The sequence below is a fragment of the Castanea sativa genome, chromosome 9 (genome assembly GCF_040712315.1).
Source record: "Castanea sativa cultivar Marrone di Chiusa Pesio chromosome 9, ASM4071231v1".
Classification (NCBI taxonomy): domain Eukaryota; kingdom Viridiplantae; phylum Streptophyta; class Magnoliopsida; order Fagales; family Fagaceae; genus Castanea; species Castanea sativa.
In genome coordinates, this window is record NC_134021.1 from 38,493,681 (window position 1) to 38,509,569 (window position 15,889).

The 15,889-nt window shown below is 36.6% G+C and overlaps 1 long non-coding RNA gene across 1 annotated transcript; it reads right to left on the reverse strand.

Annotated features, from left to right (window-relative positions):
• Positions 1-575: 575 nt before the first annotated feature.
• LOC142609963 (uncharacterized) lies at positions 576-1,486 on the reverse strand. The gene is made up of 2 exons (XR_012839729.1): positions 1,192-1,486; positions 576-982 (listed from the first exon to the last, which is right to left on the reverse strand). It is a non-coding gene; the product is annotated as an uncharacterized LOC142609963 (long non-coding RNA).
• Between the last annotated feature and the right edge of the window lie 14,403 nt (positions 1,487-15,889).

Here is a 15,889-nt window from a genome sequence, read left to right on the forward strand (position 1 = left end):
CAAGGTGTATCACACCACTTTTATTATATAATACTATATATAATATGCAAAACATTAATAAATTAAGTACATTAACATGCCTCATGTAGATTGTTTTAGGATGATTCACCCCGTAACTTAATCATCTCCTAATTTTAAAACAATAGGTAAATCATCAAGAAGTTTCGCTCATCTTCTAAGCTTTCTATCAAAAGAACTAAGGAAAATAAAAGAAATAAAAGTTTCTAAGGGAGAACAACTTTAATTCATCATTACAATATAATAATATATGATATAACAGACATATGTAATGTCCTTCTTATACAAGAGTAGGTCTCACTTCTGTGGAATTCACCCTATGTAAAAGGGAAGTTGTACATACTTGACACACAATATCGTTGTTAATCTCCATTTTCACAGAGATAGTTATCCATTGTACTCCTTATTCATTTAAAAATTTCTTTCATTTTACCTCAACTATTTATGACTTTAAATGACAACCTTTGACATTAAGATGTTAATCCTCAAAAGGTTTCAGTCATCTTCTAAGCTCTCACCCAAAAGAAAGAGAAAATAAAAGAAAGAAAGAAAGAACATTAAAGCCAAAAAACAGAGTATTTGTTAAGTCATCTTTACAATAAGTCACAACTGCAGTAAAAAAAAAGTATTAATTTCTTAATGCCCTTTTATCTCAACCTTTTAGGACTTGGATTTACAGCCTTCGACCTTATTATTCAACGAAAAAATGTCATTTGTTCAACAACTTTTATCTTTAATCATTAACCGACACTCTTGCCACTTTCTTTTACTTAACAAAACCTTTAAGAATATTAGCTTCACAACAGGTGCTTGGCCTTGAGCAATTAACGGACACTGTAGGCGAAATGCTTCAATCTCTTGCTGGCTAGTAGCTTGAATTTCAGACACGTTTTAGCACATTCACAACATATTATATAGTATGTACCACTTTGCATTTACTAAATCAAGACCTCCTGCCAATAATCTTGATGCAATTGAGATCAAACGGAAGTGACAGAGACATTGGTTAGTTGGGATGGTAAAAAGGCCAAGAAGATAAGAGCAACCATAATTAAAACCGGGATTAATAAAAGCAACAATGGTGGTGGTGGCAATGGTGGCAACACTAATGGAAGTACCAAAAGCGAAATGGTTAACACAACCAAAACCATGATGGATGTCAAGCTAAAATACCTTATCATATAGCCCTGCACTGGCCAATTATGCTTCTCTCTTCCAATCCAATGCCACTGAAGCTCCATTTCATGCGTCTTCATCATCTTCTTCCATAGCCACTTCCAGTTCCTGATATTTCTAACGAAGGCATTTAGGGTTCGAATTTAATTTGCCAACCAACTATTGAATTATAAAGAAAAACAAGAGCTTTTCTTGGTTGTGGATTGTAGAAGGAATCAAGAGAGACAGGCTTGGGGTTTGGTTAAATGGGTTGTGTAAAAACTAGAGAGGTTTATAGAAAGGTAAGAAAGATAAGAGGGGTGTGAGAATTTGGAAGAGAATTTAAAATATGGAAGAGAAAGTGAGGACGTGAGCGAGGTGGAGTAACCGGTTGAAGTCGTTGCCAGTCATCGTCAGACCCCGCTCTCTGTATGTCTTGGTTCAGCCAACCGAAACGTATGTTTTCAACTTCACTGTAGAATTTAATGACTTTTGTGACTATTCAACGCCAGGGGCCCATCTGAGAAACTTCTTTGAGTTTATGGTAACCTCTTGATGCATGTAAGAGGTTCCTTTAATGGAAAAATGAGAGAGAAAAAAAAAAGTAAATAAGTAGAAAAGGAAACAGGATGTATCTTTATTATTATTATTTTAGAGAAAAGAAGCAGGATGTATCTTGTATGAGAAATATATGGAATGAGAGAGAATCATTTACAAAAAAAAGGGTTAATTGTTTGAGAGTATCATATTAGTGAAATACTATATTCACCATATTTTTTCATTATTTTTTGTAATTAATTTCTAAAGTTCACTGTTTTTCAAACTTTTTTTTTGTTATAATACCGTTCAATTTCATTAACATAATTTGTTTAAGATGTTTATTTTATAAAAGTACAACTACTTTTTTAATGAACTTTAAAATTGTACGTTTACCTAGAAATATGTTGGGTTATCTTTATATATGCTAGAGAATTTTTATTTTAACTTATTTTTCTTATAAGATGCTGAACTTTTGGGGTTGGGTACAAAGGTTAATGTTTACTATATATATATAACAAGTTCATATCTTTGGTTTTTAAATTTTTCTCTCTTACCACTTTTTTTTAGAAAAAAAAAAGGTTCACTTGTAGAAATATAGTACATACAACATTCAATGGATTATGTGGCCCTTTACCATCAACTCACCCGAATCTTCCCTAACCACTATATATATATATATATATATATATATATATATATATATAAATATAAATATATATATATATATATATAGATATATAAAACAAGTTCATATCTTTGGTTTTTAATTTTTTCTCTCTAACCACTTTTTTTTAGGAAAAAAAAAGGTTCACTTGTAGAAATATAGTACATACAACATTCAATGGATTATGTGGCCCTTTACCATCAACTCACCCGAATCTTCCCTAACCACTTCCTCTCTTCCGTCCTTGTCCAGTGCTCATATCATTTTCCATCAAATTTACCAATACTCACATTCACCCTTTCATGCCAACCACACACATTTTCGATATAGCTCATCCCAATTTAATCCTACTCATTTCCCATACCTTCTTTAGCATCAACATAATTTTTTGAGTAGTTTTTATTATACACAGTGCCCGGATCCACACATTACCCAAAATAAACTAAACTCGTGACTTTAAGTCACAAGTTCAAGTACAAGTTTTTCCCTTATTTTTTATCTTAACAAGTCTCCCCTCACCATTTCTTCTCCAAAACTTCATCCCGATTGTACCCTCCATACGATACTTCAATACATGAAGACCCCAAATTGACATGCAAACCTCCCCACCCTTAACTCCACACTACAACGAAGTTGGCTTTTTTCAATGTTCAAAATCTTTGAAAAATGTATTTAAAAAAAAAACCTCGAGAAAAAATTATTTTAAGAATCTAACCGACCCTTGATAAACTTCAAAACTTACACTATCAAAAACGAAATTTTGACAACCTTCGTGGCTCTCAAAACAAGTGCTCAATCTTTTAATGACGATTGTTGACCCTTGAAAAAATTATAAATAACTAAGGGTTAAAATATTTAAAAGTAAAACCCTTGATAAATAAGGTTATTTAAGGGTTTCTTGAGCCTCAAAATAAGATTTTATTTTTTATTTTTTATAATAAAAAAAAACATAATCATGTACAACAACCACATATTATAAAATCTTTATACCAAAATACAAATATTATGTAACCAAGTTTGAATCTTGTTCAATCTACTACAACCACATACATCAAAAGTCCAATGTACTACAACCACATACATCAAAAGTCCACATCCTTGCATGCCTCAAGGTCTTAAGGTAGTACTTGCCATTAAAGAGGGAAAAAATGAAAAACCAAGCGATGTTGCACAAATGCAATTCTATATTCTTAAGTTTAACAACATAAGATGACAAAGAATTAAATTATCAACTTGAAAAATTCAAAGAAGAAATTAGTGTTTGTGATTTGGCAATGCCAATACTTATCAACGTGATTGAGAGACGAAGAAAACACATCGTGACCGAGAGACACAAAGTCACGAAGAGAACATCGTGATTGAGAGAGACGAAGAAAACACATCTTGACCGAGAGACACAAAGTCACGAAGAGAACACAGACGAAGAAACCATGAGCTTGAGCTTGAGCTTGAATGTTATGTGATTTCCATGATTGCCAAGCTTAAATTTGTGGGATTTGGAGAGAGAGAGAGAGAGAGAGAGAGAGAGAGAGAGAGAGAGAGAGAGAGAGAGAGAGAGAGAGAGAGAGAGAGAGAGCATTGTTTTCCTTTTGTTTTTTTAAATTTTTTTTGGACTTTTTTCAAGGGTTGAAAATTTTTTGGGTATTTTTATTAGGGGTTGTGATTTAGAAGATGGGAAAATGTAACATTTTAGTTTATATATATATATATATATATATATCAAGGGTGTTTTAACTTATTCCAAGGGAATAAAAAACTTTCAAGATAAAATTTAGTAATATTACTAGGCTACCTTATAGTTTAGTATCTGTATGATCAACAGATTTTAGTGAACCTTCAATAAAAGTGGGTCAAAATAAGTAAAGTTTGTTGTAGTGCCATTCCTCCTTCAAGTAAGCCCACCTCATACACGACAACTGCTAAATACCCACACTAGCGAGAAGTCATAACTATGAAATATTTGCTTTTCTTGCTAACGAGAGATGAGTGTTGGTTCCTTTATTTCCAATGTAACAACCTAAAGAAAAGCGCTAGTCATATTTGCCTTATACCTTAAAAGGACTAGTCTAGTAATAATAAAAATTCCTAATAGTTGTTTATAAAGTCCAGATCGACCAAGTATATATTCGATGTGCAACTCAGCATTCTCCCACCCAATACACACTCAACTGATTTGTTAGGACATATGTAGAAATTTTTATGTACATATGTCATTTAGAATTGGTTAATCCTTTAACAAAACGCATTTTACTTGTAATTGGGTAAATCTAGGATGGTTTAAATCTTCAAGCAACTTTGTGATCAAGTTAAGAGTTAAAACCATGCAGATCTGTTCAAGAAACAAGTGAAAAATTGTTGTATTTTAAAGCTCAACAAATAGCTCAACAGATAGCTCGACAGATTGAATCTATCGAGGTTTAAAAGAAGCTTTTTACTCGAAACTCAATAGCATCTTGATAGATAGCCTATCTATCGAGATTTAAGAAAATCAGATTTCCAAATCTGTTTTCATGCATATCCATGTATGTTTGTGTAGAGGTTATTTTCTTACAACCCTAGACATATGTAAGGATTATTTTAAAGATTGTCTTAGGTGATGCAAAAGTTGTTACACTTGTTGTTACACGCATATTGTAACCGGAGACAATTTGCCCTAGTTCATCCTTCTCTTGAAGAAACTGCTACGTTTGTACATCGTAGGGTTTTGTATCTAATGAACTTCTTGATCTTCATCGTGTGGATGAACTAAAGAATTTTACAGCCAACATATTTCTCAATTTGGTGAGTAAGCTACGTAATGGGATCCGCGCATCAATTGGTTAGTCACATACTAGGAGTCGTGCATTGAAATGAGAGATTGTCATTACATTACGAGTCCAATTGTCTGTTGGGGTAAGGGTTCAACTGTAGGTTTGTATAAGATACTGAATTTCTTTACTTGTAACCTCTTGTTTTGATAATAGTTGATTCTTAGGAGTGGTGACCTTGAATTCACCTGGTGAGGTTTTGCCTTGGTGGTTTTTCCCATTCGTAAACAAATTACATGTGTCAAATTTTATTTCCACTGCATTTAGTTATTTGGTGATTTTTTTGTGCTACCACGCTTATTGCATGTTAAATTGACTTAATTAATTTACTTGACTAATTAATTGGTTAAGTTACCCAATGAGTCAATACATTCTTGATCTATCATAATTAAATTCAATATCTAATTAATATAGTATACCATGGGTCTTCCTTTTTTCTTTTCTTTTTTAGGACAATAAATGGGCTTAAATTAAAGAGCTAGGGCGGCGGCAAGAGTATCTTAGACCAACGCTTAATGTGATTGGATGCAAGTAGGTGTATTGCATCAGATGGGAACCCAATGGAACCATTGATCAATACAAAGCATGTTTTTACACTCCATTTTGTTTTGAAGTAAAATATTTTCACATTTTTAGGTGTTTGTTTGCATGTAAAAGGTGAGCAAACTTGTAAAATATTTTTCATTAACCGTAAAATCCTTTACAAAAAGTTATAAAAATTATTTACCTTTAAAGTTTTGGTAATCTTTTTTATAAAAACACACAGTGGCTTTCCTTCACTCCATTCGATGATTAGGTCACCGATTTGGTGGGCTGGGTAATTGGTGCCTGCAATCTGGTAACTGAAGTTGTTGCTCCAATAGTCTAGTGACCAATGATGATGTTCCGATAACGAAAGTCGACATTCTAGTGCTAGAGGTCTGATGGCCGGAGACATTGTTTGGGTTGTAGGTGTTGGCAGTCTGTTTATCGAAGACACCACTTTTGCAGCAATCCGGTCACCAAAGCGACCAATTCGGTTGCCAACTATGGCAGTCCGATCACTAAACCTCAGACACCAACGAATCTGATGGTTAAGTCACCAGTTTTAATGGTTTGCTTCAAAAATTTTACTTGTCACACCAAACACATGAAAATAATTTATTCAAAATTTTTTACATGTAGAGCATTTTATGTTTGAAAATATTTTACTTTAAAACGAATGAAGCGTTAGTAAAGTGGTTTCATTAGTAACTAGGTGATGTGGTGCTCAAACTGGCTAGGTTTTGGGTTAAAATACATTTACATTTATTTGATTTTTACTTTAAATTTTGGAAAATTATATTTTACACTATAATTTAGGGATGTAATAAATTAAACAAATTTAAAAGTAACAAATAAAAATATTAACCTATATTGAACCTCACAGTGTTATTGCACTTAATTGATATGAGGTCAAACTTTTTATTTTTGAAACTTTATGGTTTAATTTGTTACTTTTTTACTATCAAAAAAATAAATGTTACCTTTAAAACATGTGAGTTTGATTTATTATTTTTTAAAATTAAAATTTTTAGTTTTGAAATTATAAGATTTAATTTATTACAAATCTTAACCAATGAGGTTAAAAATGTAATTTTACCTTAAAATTTTTATTTACATTTTGCCATTTCTTAAATTTAATGTTGCATCAATTAAATTAAGAATTGTTCTCGGTCTGTCAGATGGACCTCTTTCCTACACAACTCCTTTGGTAAAGTTCTAGGAAATTGCAAATAAAAGATTCTTACTGCTTGTACGAGCATGGAGCCCAGCTTTGAGTCCAAATTCATACAACTCTTAAGTAACCTTTTGGCAAAATCATGTCTCTCCAGTCTGCACAAAGACAATGTGTACGAGAGAGCTCTCATATGCGCTCACTGTCTTTTCTCATGCTTAAAGAAATTACCGGCAGATGGTAGGTGGCCAATTAGGTAAGGCAGTCATTTTCTGGCTAGGAAATCACATAATTCACATTAAAGGAATCTGCACGTACAGTAAAAAGGACAGTTAGAATGGCACTTGGAGTGTGATCCATGCATGCATATTGTACGCACTTAGACCTATGAAGCTTCATATGTTCATGCATGTCATTAAGGAGTAACTGTATGAGCCACTTAAAAAGAATGAAAGCAATGACACTAGCCCCACATTTATGAACATATTAGATCTAACGAGGCAAAACATCCCCCCTGGCCTTGTGACAATTTAAGTTCCACATAGCATCCAAAGTCAGTCACACAGTACTAGAGGATGCACCTTTTAATGGAATGACAATTGTGGATGTACGGTGCTGACTTAGAGAACTGCGAGCGACGCAGGTCAGATGTTGCTAATTAAGAGCCACATATATGCTGTCACTCATGCAGACAATTGTTGACAGGTCGCCTTTTTTTTTCACCCACTCACAGTTGATTATTTGGGCATGTTGTGAAATTGATGTATCTATCGTATAATCGATTATTTTCTAGAATTTAGTAATGGGAATAGAAGGATTTAAACTCTAAATTTCTTTATTAGATGCATTAAAAAAAATGTCAATTGAGTTTTAAAAAAAAAAAAACGTTTTGGCCTGCAATGAATTATTTGAAATGTGCAATATTCATGCACACATGAGCAGTCATGCAAATATGCAATCATTTCAATAATAAAGTAGAGAAAATTGTCACTTTGGAATCTAAGCACAGGAAATTTACCCTTCAGGGGCACGCACTAATGTGTGAATTAAGGGTAGCAGCAAGACATTTGCGATTTCGTGTAGCTGCTGCGAATGACTTGATGATGGGCATGTAACCAGAGTTGATGTACAAATTGATCGATCTACATGTGAATTACATCAAAGAAATTTCTGACACTATTTAAAAACAAAAATCACACAAGTACTCAAAACAACATTAACTGATAGTCGCGTCAAACCTTTTAAAAGAAAAGCCCTTTCACCCTATGTTTAAAAGTTTAGAGGGAAAAGAGAGGGGAGATAAGAGACAAGAGAGTAGAGAGAAGGGGAATGTTTACCCCTCTCCCTTGTTTGGATATTCAAAATTAGAATGAGAAGGAGAGAAAATGATTAAAAATCTATAAAATTGACAATTATACCCCTATCATGATTAAGTTTGGAAACATTTATATTAGTAATGTGGTAAAAGTTAAATAGGTAATTTAGAATATTTAATTAGGTTCAAAATATGTCTCTTTACCCCCTCCAAATATCTCCAAATTGGAAAAATTAAAAATGAAGGGTTAGAATTGAAAGCTCAAATAGTGTAAAATACTATAACTAATTTAGACCCCCAAATTTAGATTACGGCTTTATTACTTTTACTCTAACTTAACTAAGTGCAGAACAAGAGGAAATGAATCATAATAAAGCCGAAACACTACTCCAAGGCATAAGCATGCACAATAAACAATAAATGTAAAGCTTAAAGAGTAAGAAAGAGAGATGCAAATATAAGATAACACCAAGATGTGTTATCAAAGAAAAAACTGAAGTACTCAGCGAAAAACCTATCTACGGTCCTCCAAGCCGAAATCAATCCACTAGTGAATAAAGTTGGAGTACACGAATATCAGAAAGATCCTCCAAGCATAATCTACCTAATGTACTTAAACCCTCTAAGTTCCAGCTATCAACGGGCCTCACGAAGTCATGTCGTCACTAGTTATCCGGTTCCTATAATTAGTTCCAAATTGCATCCGTCAATCAATGTCTTCTTCCAATACTTCTCATATGCACCAAAACTTGTCTCAACACTCAAAATGGGTGAGTTTGGGCTAAGAACCCCTCAAGGACATGTAGATGGAGAGGTAGGAGTAGAGGAAAACTTTAGAGAAATGGTATAGATGATTGTGGGTATACAATCTCTAACTCTCAAGTGTATAGCTAAGGTTTTGTCTCTCAAAAGTTCCTTAGAAAAACTCTTTACAATTTCGTGGGTAATGAGGATTTATATAGTGTTGGTAAATATATGAGATAAACACACTTTAAAAAGCTCAAGGTAGTGAGTTTCTCGGGTCACTTGCAACTTGGCCTAAGTTGCAAAGTGACTCACGAAATCCAGCCTAGCATGAGTCTCTTCAGATTCTAGCATGTGCTTCTCATAAGACCTTTCGCGGGTTGGGACTCACGAGCTAGTTGCGAGTTAATTGTGAAATCTCTTTCTTCACAGATTTTCACCAAACTCTCACACACAATCCTTACATTAAATCTCACAATAAATATAGAGAAATGATCGAATAAAAATACAATCAAATTTGATACGGAATTAAAACCAACAGAAAAACATAGTTGTAAATCACAACTTTACAAGAACCCTTCCAAGGTCCAAACTCTTTCCCATCCTTCCTTAAAGAAACATCCAAATAGAGTTCATAAAAAACTTACCCTTCCCTCCTCTCTACTCCTCTCCCCTCTCCTTCCATCCAAGCATATTGTTAGGATAGAAGAAAAGCCCACAAGATATATCCAATCAATCTACTCTACTCTAATAAAATAGAAAATACAATACTTATAAGAATATTAGGTCCCTAAGAAGAAATACAATAATCTTTGTAATGACACGAGGAAGAGATAGTTATATTGATGCTATATCCTAAAATGATTAGTCTAATTACAACTAGAGCTCTTTGTAATCAATTATTTAGTCATGTTCGGACAAATAAACAATCAATTTAGAAATCAACTCAGGCCTTTATAGCACACACTTATCAAATAAAAGCCACATAATTCCGTGGTATAACAATCTTCTTCACTTAAATTTCTAACATTCAAGTTAGGCCTAATATTGTGCTACAACTCCCTTGAGTTACATGCATGGCATTACCTTAACTCAAAGACTATTTGTAAAGACCCAAAGAAACATTAACCATATCTACACATTCATAAAAATAAAAAATAAATAAAAGTTAACCACGCCTATGCTATATTTAAAAGAACTAGTCAAGTTACTACAAGGGACCGTCCTAATAATTTATACAGCATATTTCAGCCTAGTAAATAGTCTATGTAGAACTTAGCATATGCCCGCGCAACAAATATTTACCTAATATAATCCACATAATCCGAAGTATCAAAATCTCACCTCAAAAGGCAAGAATTCAATGAAACTAATGTAGTATTGAGATCTTCACTCTTAATACTATCTCTTTGTGGTCGCAACATCTAAAAATCCTCTTCGAATAACCACAATTCTCTCTCTCTCTCTCTCTCTCTCTCTCTCTCTCTCAAGAAAAACTGACTTTGATTTTTCTGTTTCATTTCACATGGCTCACACAATTTATCCATACATACTGACTAATGTTTTATCCATACAAACTGAATTATATATATTTTTAAATTAAATAATAATAAAAACACAATCTTTTTGTTCTCCTATTTCAAATAGGGGTGATCAAGCACCCAAGACAACCAACCTTCCCTTTGTAGTGGGCCTTTTTGAGATGGTGGGCTAGGCTTCCTCCTGCCACGCTAATGCCTAAAGGTTTTGGATTGGAGAGTTGGGACCAGTCTGATTACAACTCACCTCAAACCGGCTTGTGCACAAACTAAGGCCCCTTTGTTGAGAACTTTGGTCACATGCCCATGGCAGATAAAATTGTTACTAAAGAGTTATGGCAGACAAATATAATGTAACAACAATAAAGGAGACGTGGTTACTGTTAGCCAAAACAAACTAAAGATACTCAATCAAGATAAAGAAAAGAATGGCACAACAACAGGAAATGCAATGTAAAAATTGAAATGGCAAAAATAAAAGAGAAATAATATTGATGCTAAAACAATAAAAATCAAAGAAGAAATGATTAGTCTACCGTGCTCAGTTGCATTACGGAACTAAGACCAAGGAGGAAACCACTTCCTCAATGTGGATAACCTCACAGGAAGATCCTACTGTAGAAATTACCCACTTTGAGAGAATGGGTCTGAATGGCTTATGCCCAAACAAAATCCTTAATCCTTAATAGATGGTAGGCTTTTAGAGGGAGAGAAGGGATTAGCCTATTGGTGCATGTTCGCCATCTTACTCTTGCCAACTCTCTCTCAGTTTTTCTTTCTAGCTTTCTTTTTCTAAGTTTGCTACTCTACTTTCCACTCTCCTCTTTCTTTTTACTTCCATATTCTTATTATTGTTGTGATATTGTTGTGATTGTAGTGATCGTGCTTCTTGTGTACTGTGCACGGTGAAAGGCTCCTTATATATTGCCTGTCGTGACTGGGTTTTTATTGTTTTACCCTTTAACCACTTTTGTTTGGGTGTGGGTGTACTTACAGACCACTTATTGGTTTGTCAGCTGCCCAGCCACCACCACTTACCTGTGCTGGCCATGCCACATCTCATTACCAGACAAAGAATTCCATTTTGTTTGCTTGTTCATCGTGGTATTCCTATCCCTAACATGGTGGGCATTCCCCCTCACTATCCCTTATGGCATGCACCTAGTGGTTCTAACTCATCCTTCCTTCTTTTGGGTGGTGTGTCATCACAGCAGGACATTTCCCCCCAAAAGAGTTTGAGCAAAACCCCAGAATAGGCTCCTCCTTTCTCCCCACCGCCAGACCATACCCTCTCTTACCTCTAACCCATGACCCACCACTCCTGTATTGGCTAGTTACAAGTTGGTGGTGCTTAAGCCTTGTGCGTGCTCCACTTTTGTGTGTGTCCAAAGCTCGTCTTCTGCTCATGCGTTTACTATGGCCTGGATGCTCGTTTTTTTGTTCTACCGCTCATTCTTGACCTCTTGTGATGTGAACTGATTTCTGAGCCTTCATTCATTATGGCTTGCTTCCTTCAAGGGCTGGGCCTTGCTTGATTGTGGGCTTTTCTCATCTTAACCCACTACTTGTTTCTTCTATGGATTTGCTAGCATTCTTGCCATGCCATTTTGTTATTTCTGTTGTGGTGTTATTTGATCCATGATTGCTGGGCCTCTTTGGGCCTACTATATGCTTTTATTTTACTTGAATACAATGACCCCATATTGTCATTGGGCCTGCATTCATACTATTTTAGACATTCTTGACCCATTCTATTGCTTACGGGCTTCCTTGACCCATTTCTTTCTCCTTGGGCATCTTCAGCCCATTTCTTTTCCTTGGGCATCCTCGGCCCATTCTAATTCTACGTTCCTATGTGCTTTTGCTGACTCTTTTGGGCTTCCTGACCCAATTATCGGATCCTTTACTTTTAGGGTTCACGAGCTTTTCCATCAACCCCTTGCTCACTTACTTCATTACTTCGGGCCTTCTTTGGCCCATTCTTTCCATTCCATATAATGCCCATAGGTTTACTACTTCTTTCTCTAGGCTCCTTTAGGACCGCTTGCTTCTTTGAGGCCTATTCATTATTTTCTAGGCCTATGATCCATTAATCCTGCCATTCGGGCTTAATGGTATTTTTCTCCAATTTACGAACTCTTTTCTACCCATATTGTTGGGCTTCTTCTTGCTATTGGGCTTTTCTGCCAAAATGAGCATTAACATTTAGCCCCTTGAGCATATGAAGTGCTCCTGCGGTTCATATACAAATAAAAGACTCTTCTTCTCTCTATCTTTCCTTCTTTTTTTCTTTCATTTTCTTCGCGAGCTTTTTCTAACAGTGGGCCCCACCTTATTATTATTTTTTTCTTCTTGCCATGAACAATGTTGTCTTTTGAATTTTCCAGTTTAGCAATTATTTTGAAACACAGCTTTCGCTTCATTAATTCCATGCCTTATTCGATGGGTGACCCATCGCATCCTTTCGTGTCAGCGTTAATGATGTCAATACTTAAAGAGATTCACTTCATATTTCTGACAAAAAACACTTTCTCCTTTTCCCTTTCTTCACCACATCTTCTCCCCCCAAACACTTTCACCCATTTACTCCAATCAACCATTCCATCATGACGCCGGCGAAGGGTCAAGGTTCTTCCCACTGTAAGGGGAAAAAGATCGCCTCTAATGATCCTGCCACGCGAGACATAGGCGAAGAGGCCTCTTATTCCGAATTGGAGTGTTCCAATGAGGAAGAAGTACAACACAATCTCGATAGTAAGTGCGCTCCCCTCATAGACCCATGCTACGACACCTATGCCCATTTCCTAAAAGTCCCTAATGAGTACACACCGCTGTCATCTAGCTGTGTGTGGCTTGCTTTTTGTCGTCACAACACGAAGATATCTTGGGCTCCGTTGGCTTCTTTGATTCCCAATCTCACTATCCGCCAAGGTCTTTCACTCCCCGTGCCCATTCTTTTCTAGTTTGGGTCAAGTACCACTCTGGGTTAGAAAGAGTGGGTAGACACCGATTTGGCCGTGAGGGTTTTATGGCGGCATTGCAGCAGGCAGGTGTGCTAAAGGCCATTATTTCATTGCGTTGCTTGTCCAACTACAGGGACTTGTTTAACCTCCGTTATTTGGTCCACTGGTGATGCACTGCAACCCACACCTTTCTTTCCAGTGGTGAGATCACCGTGACTTTGGAGGATGTGGCAAACCAATTGCTTCTGCTTATTCTTGGTGATGTTGACCCTAGTGCCTTGGAGCTTTCTCTGAAGGAAAAGGCCATGGAGGCCAAGTTAAGGAAGGGGATAAGTGGCAACGCAAAGTTGTCACATTGGGTCAAGTCCTTCTCCAAGGCTTCCGTCGCTACTCGTCATGTAGCCTTCATCACATTTTGGCTCTATAAGTTCATCTTTGGCTCTCACCCTCACTATGCTATGAAGACTTTATATTTTCGGTTAGCCATTAAGATATCAACTGAGGTGAGTCTACCGCTGGCACCCATGTTTCTGGGTTATTTATATGTTCAATTATATATCCTGTGGAGTGATGAGGAGCAGGCAAGTTCCTACCATATAGTTATTTCTTCTGTTCATAGCACCATTTTGCAGCATATGTTGTATAAGCGTTGCACTAGGCACTTGGCAAAGTGTAGGCGTGTTTGCTTTGCCAAGGAAAGATACCAGTTGTGCCCGAGAGTTATTACTAATTTCTGTGGTTGGTTTGCATCTGATTTTCCATTAGCTTTTCTTTATGTTGGTTTAAAGCTGTTTGGGTATCCTGCTGTTGAGTTCTTTGATAAAGGAGTTGGGTTTTCTTGGAGGGCAAATAGGAGTTTAGGTGCAGGTTTTACATGTGTTGATTCTATCATGGGTCCTTTTGTTGATACTATTGGGACCACTACCCCATTGACTAGCTTTAATGAAAGGGGTATTACTTACTTGGCAACCACCAATGCTGGGTGGTTGCCTTATTTGGCTAATGAGGGAGTCTAGTTTGTACATTATTCTACTGATAGGGTGAGGAGGCAGTTTAGGTTAGATCAAGATATTTCTGATGAATTTTCTACCATTATGGAGTCTCCTACCTCTGTTCGGCCATTCCTGCGACACACTGCCTTTGAGTTTTTGAGTGGACATTTCACTACAATGACTGTCCTAAGCTCACAGAGGAAAGGTATTTGTATTGCCACTATACACGGGTACTAGCAGGCTGTGATGGCTTCTTTTGAGAAGGAGTTATTGGGTAGCCGTGGGTTCTCTCTCATTCCTCCCGATGGCCTTCATGCGGTTATTTCTCCTAACCCTCAGTTGCTCCTTCCCACTAAGTCTGTGGTGGCATATGCTAGGAAGCAGAGTCGGTCTACTATATTTGAATGGGTTGAGGAGGAGAAGGGGTGGTTCTAGTATGCTGGTGATTATCCCGTGGGTTGGAAAAAGAGAGTGAAGGTGACAAACCTCCCTGTGCCCATAAAGAAGAATTTTGCGCCTTGGTTTACCAAGCCCATGTCTACCAAGAAGGGTGATGACTCCTCCAAGACTTGTTCAAACATCGTGACTTTTGAGGGTGGCCTTCCTCCTATAGTTAACATAAACTTAGAGAGTTCTCCTCCTCCTTCTGATCGTACCCGTTCTAGTAGGTGCCCTACTACAGGCATGTCTAAGCACGCTGCTCCGCAGCCTTCCGCTAATACTCCTCTTTCTAGTAGGACCTGAGGCAGCAAAAGGAGAATATCTCCCCCTCCTACGTCTGCCACTACTGAGAGGAGAGTATGTTATCTCTAATTCTACTTCTTCTTCTTTATTTTTTTATAGGGCTTTTTTGCGACTAACTCCATATACTTGCTGATTTATTCCCTTCCTTTTTTTTTCCCCTTTTTTTCTTCTTTTTGTTTGCAGTTTAAGCACAAGGAGGAAACATCTGCCACCCGCCTATATTTCTTGATGAGCTCGAGTTGGAGGTATCTCTCTTTCTTCGCCCCCATTTTTTTTTTGCATGTGCTACTATTATCATGTGTCACCATCATGTGCCATATTTCTCTCTCTTCTTCTCTTTATATATATATATATATATATATATATGTGTGTGTGTGTGTGTGTGTGTGTGTGTGTGTGTGTGTGTGTACATTTGCATTGCCACTTATCATGCGTTCCCCTCTCCTTTATTTTCTTTTGTGTCTCGTGTTCTTCAAGTCGAGCCTGAGCCCATCTCTATCTATCACCCCATGACTGAGGAGGTTTCTGCTACCATAGGCACACCCATGGAGGTTTTCTTTGATGGGGCCGATGTGGTGGCTGAGGTCATTGCTTTTGCTACTCCTGCTGCTGCACAGGGAGTTCTTGCTGAGACTTCTATCCCTTCCACTAAGCCGGTGCCTGTAAATGAGGGTGCCTATACTAAAAAGGTTAGTGAGCCTACTCCTATTCCT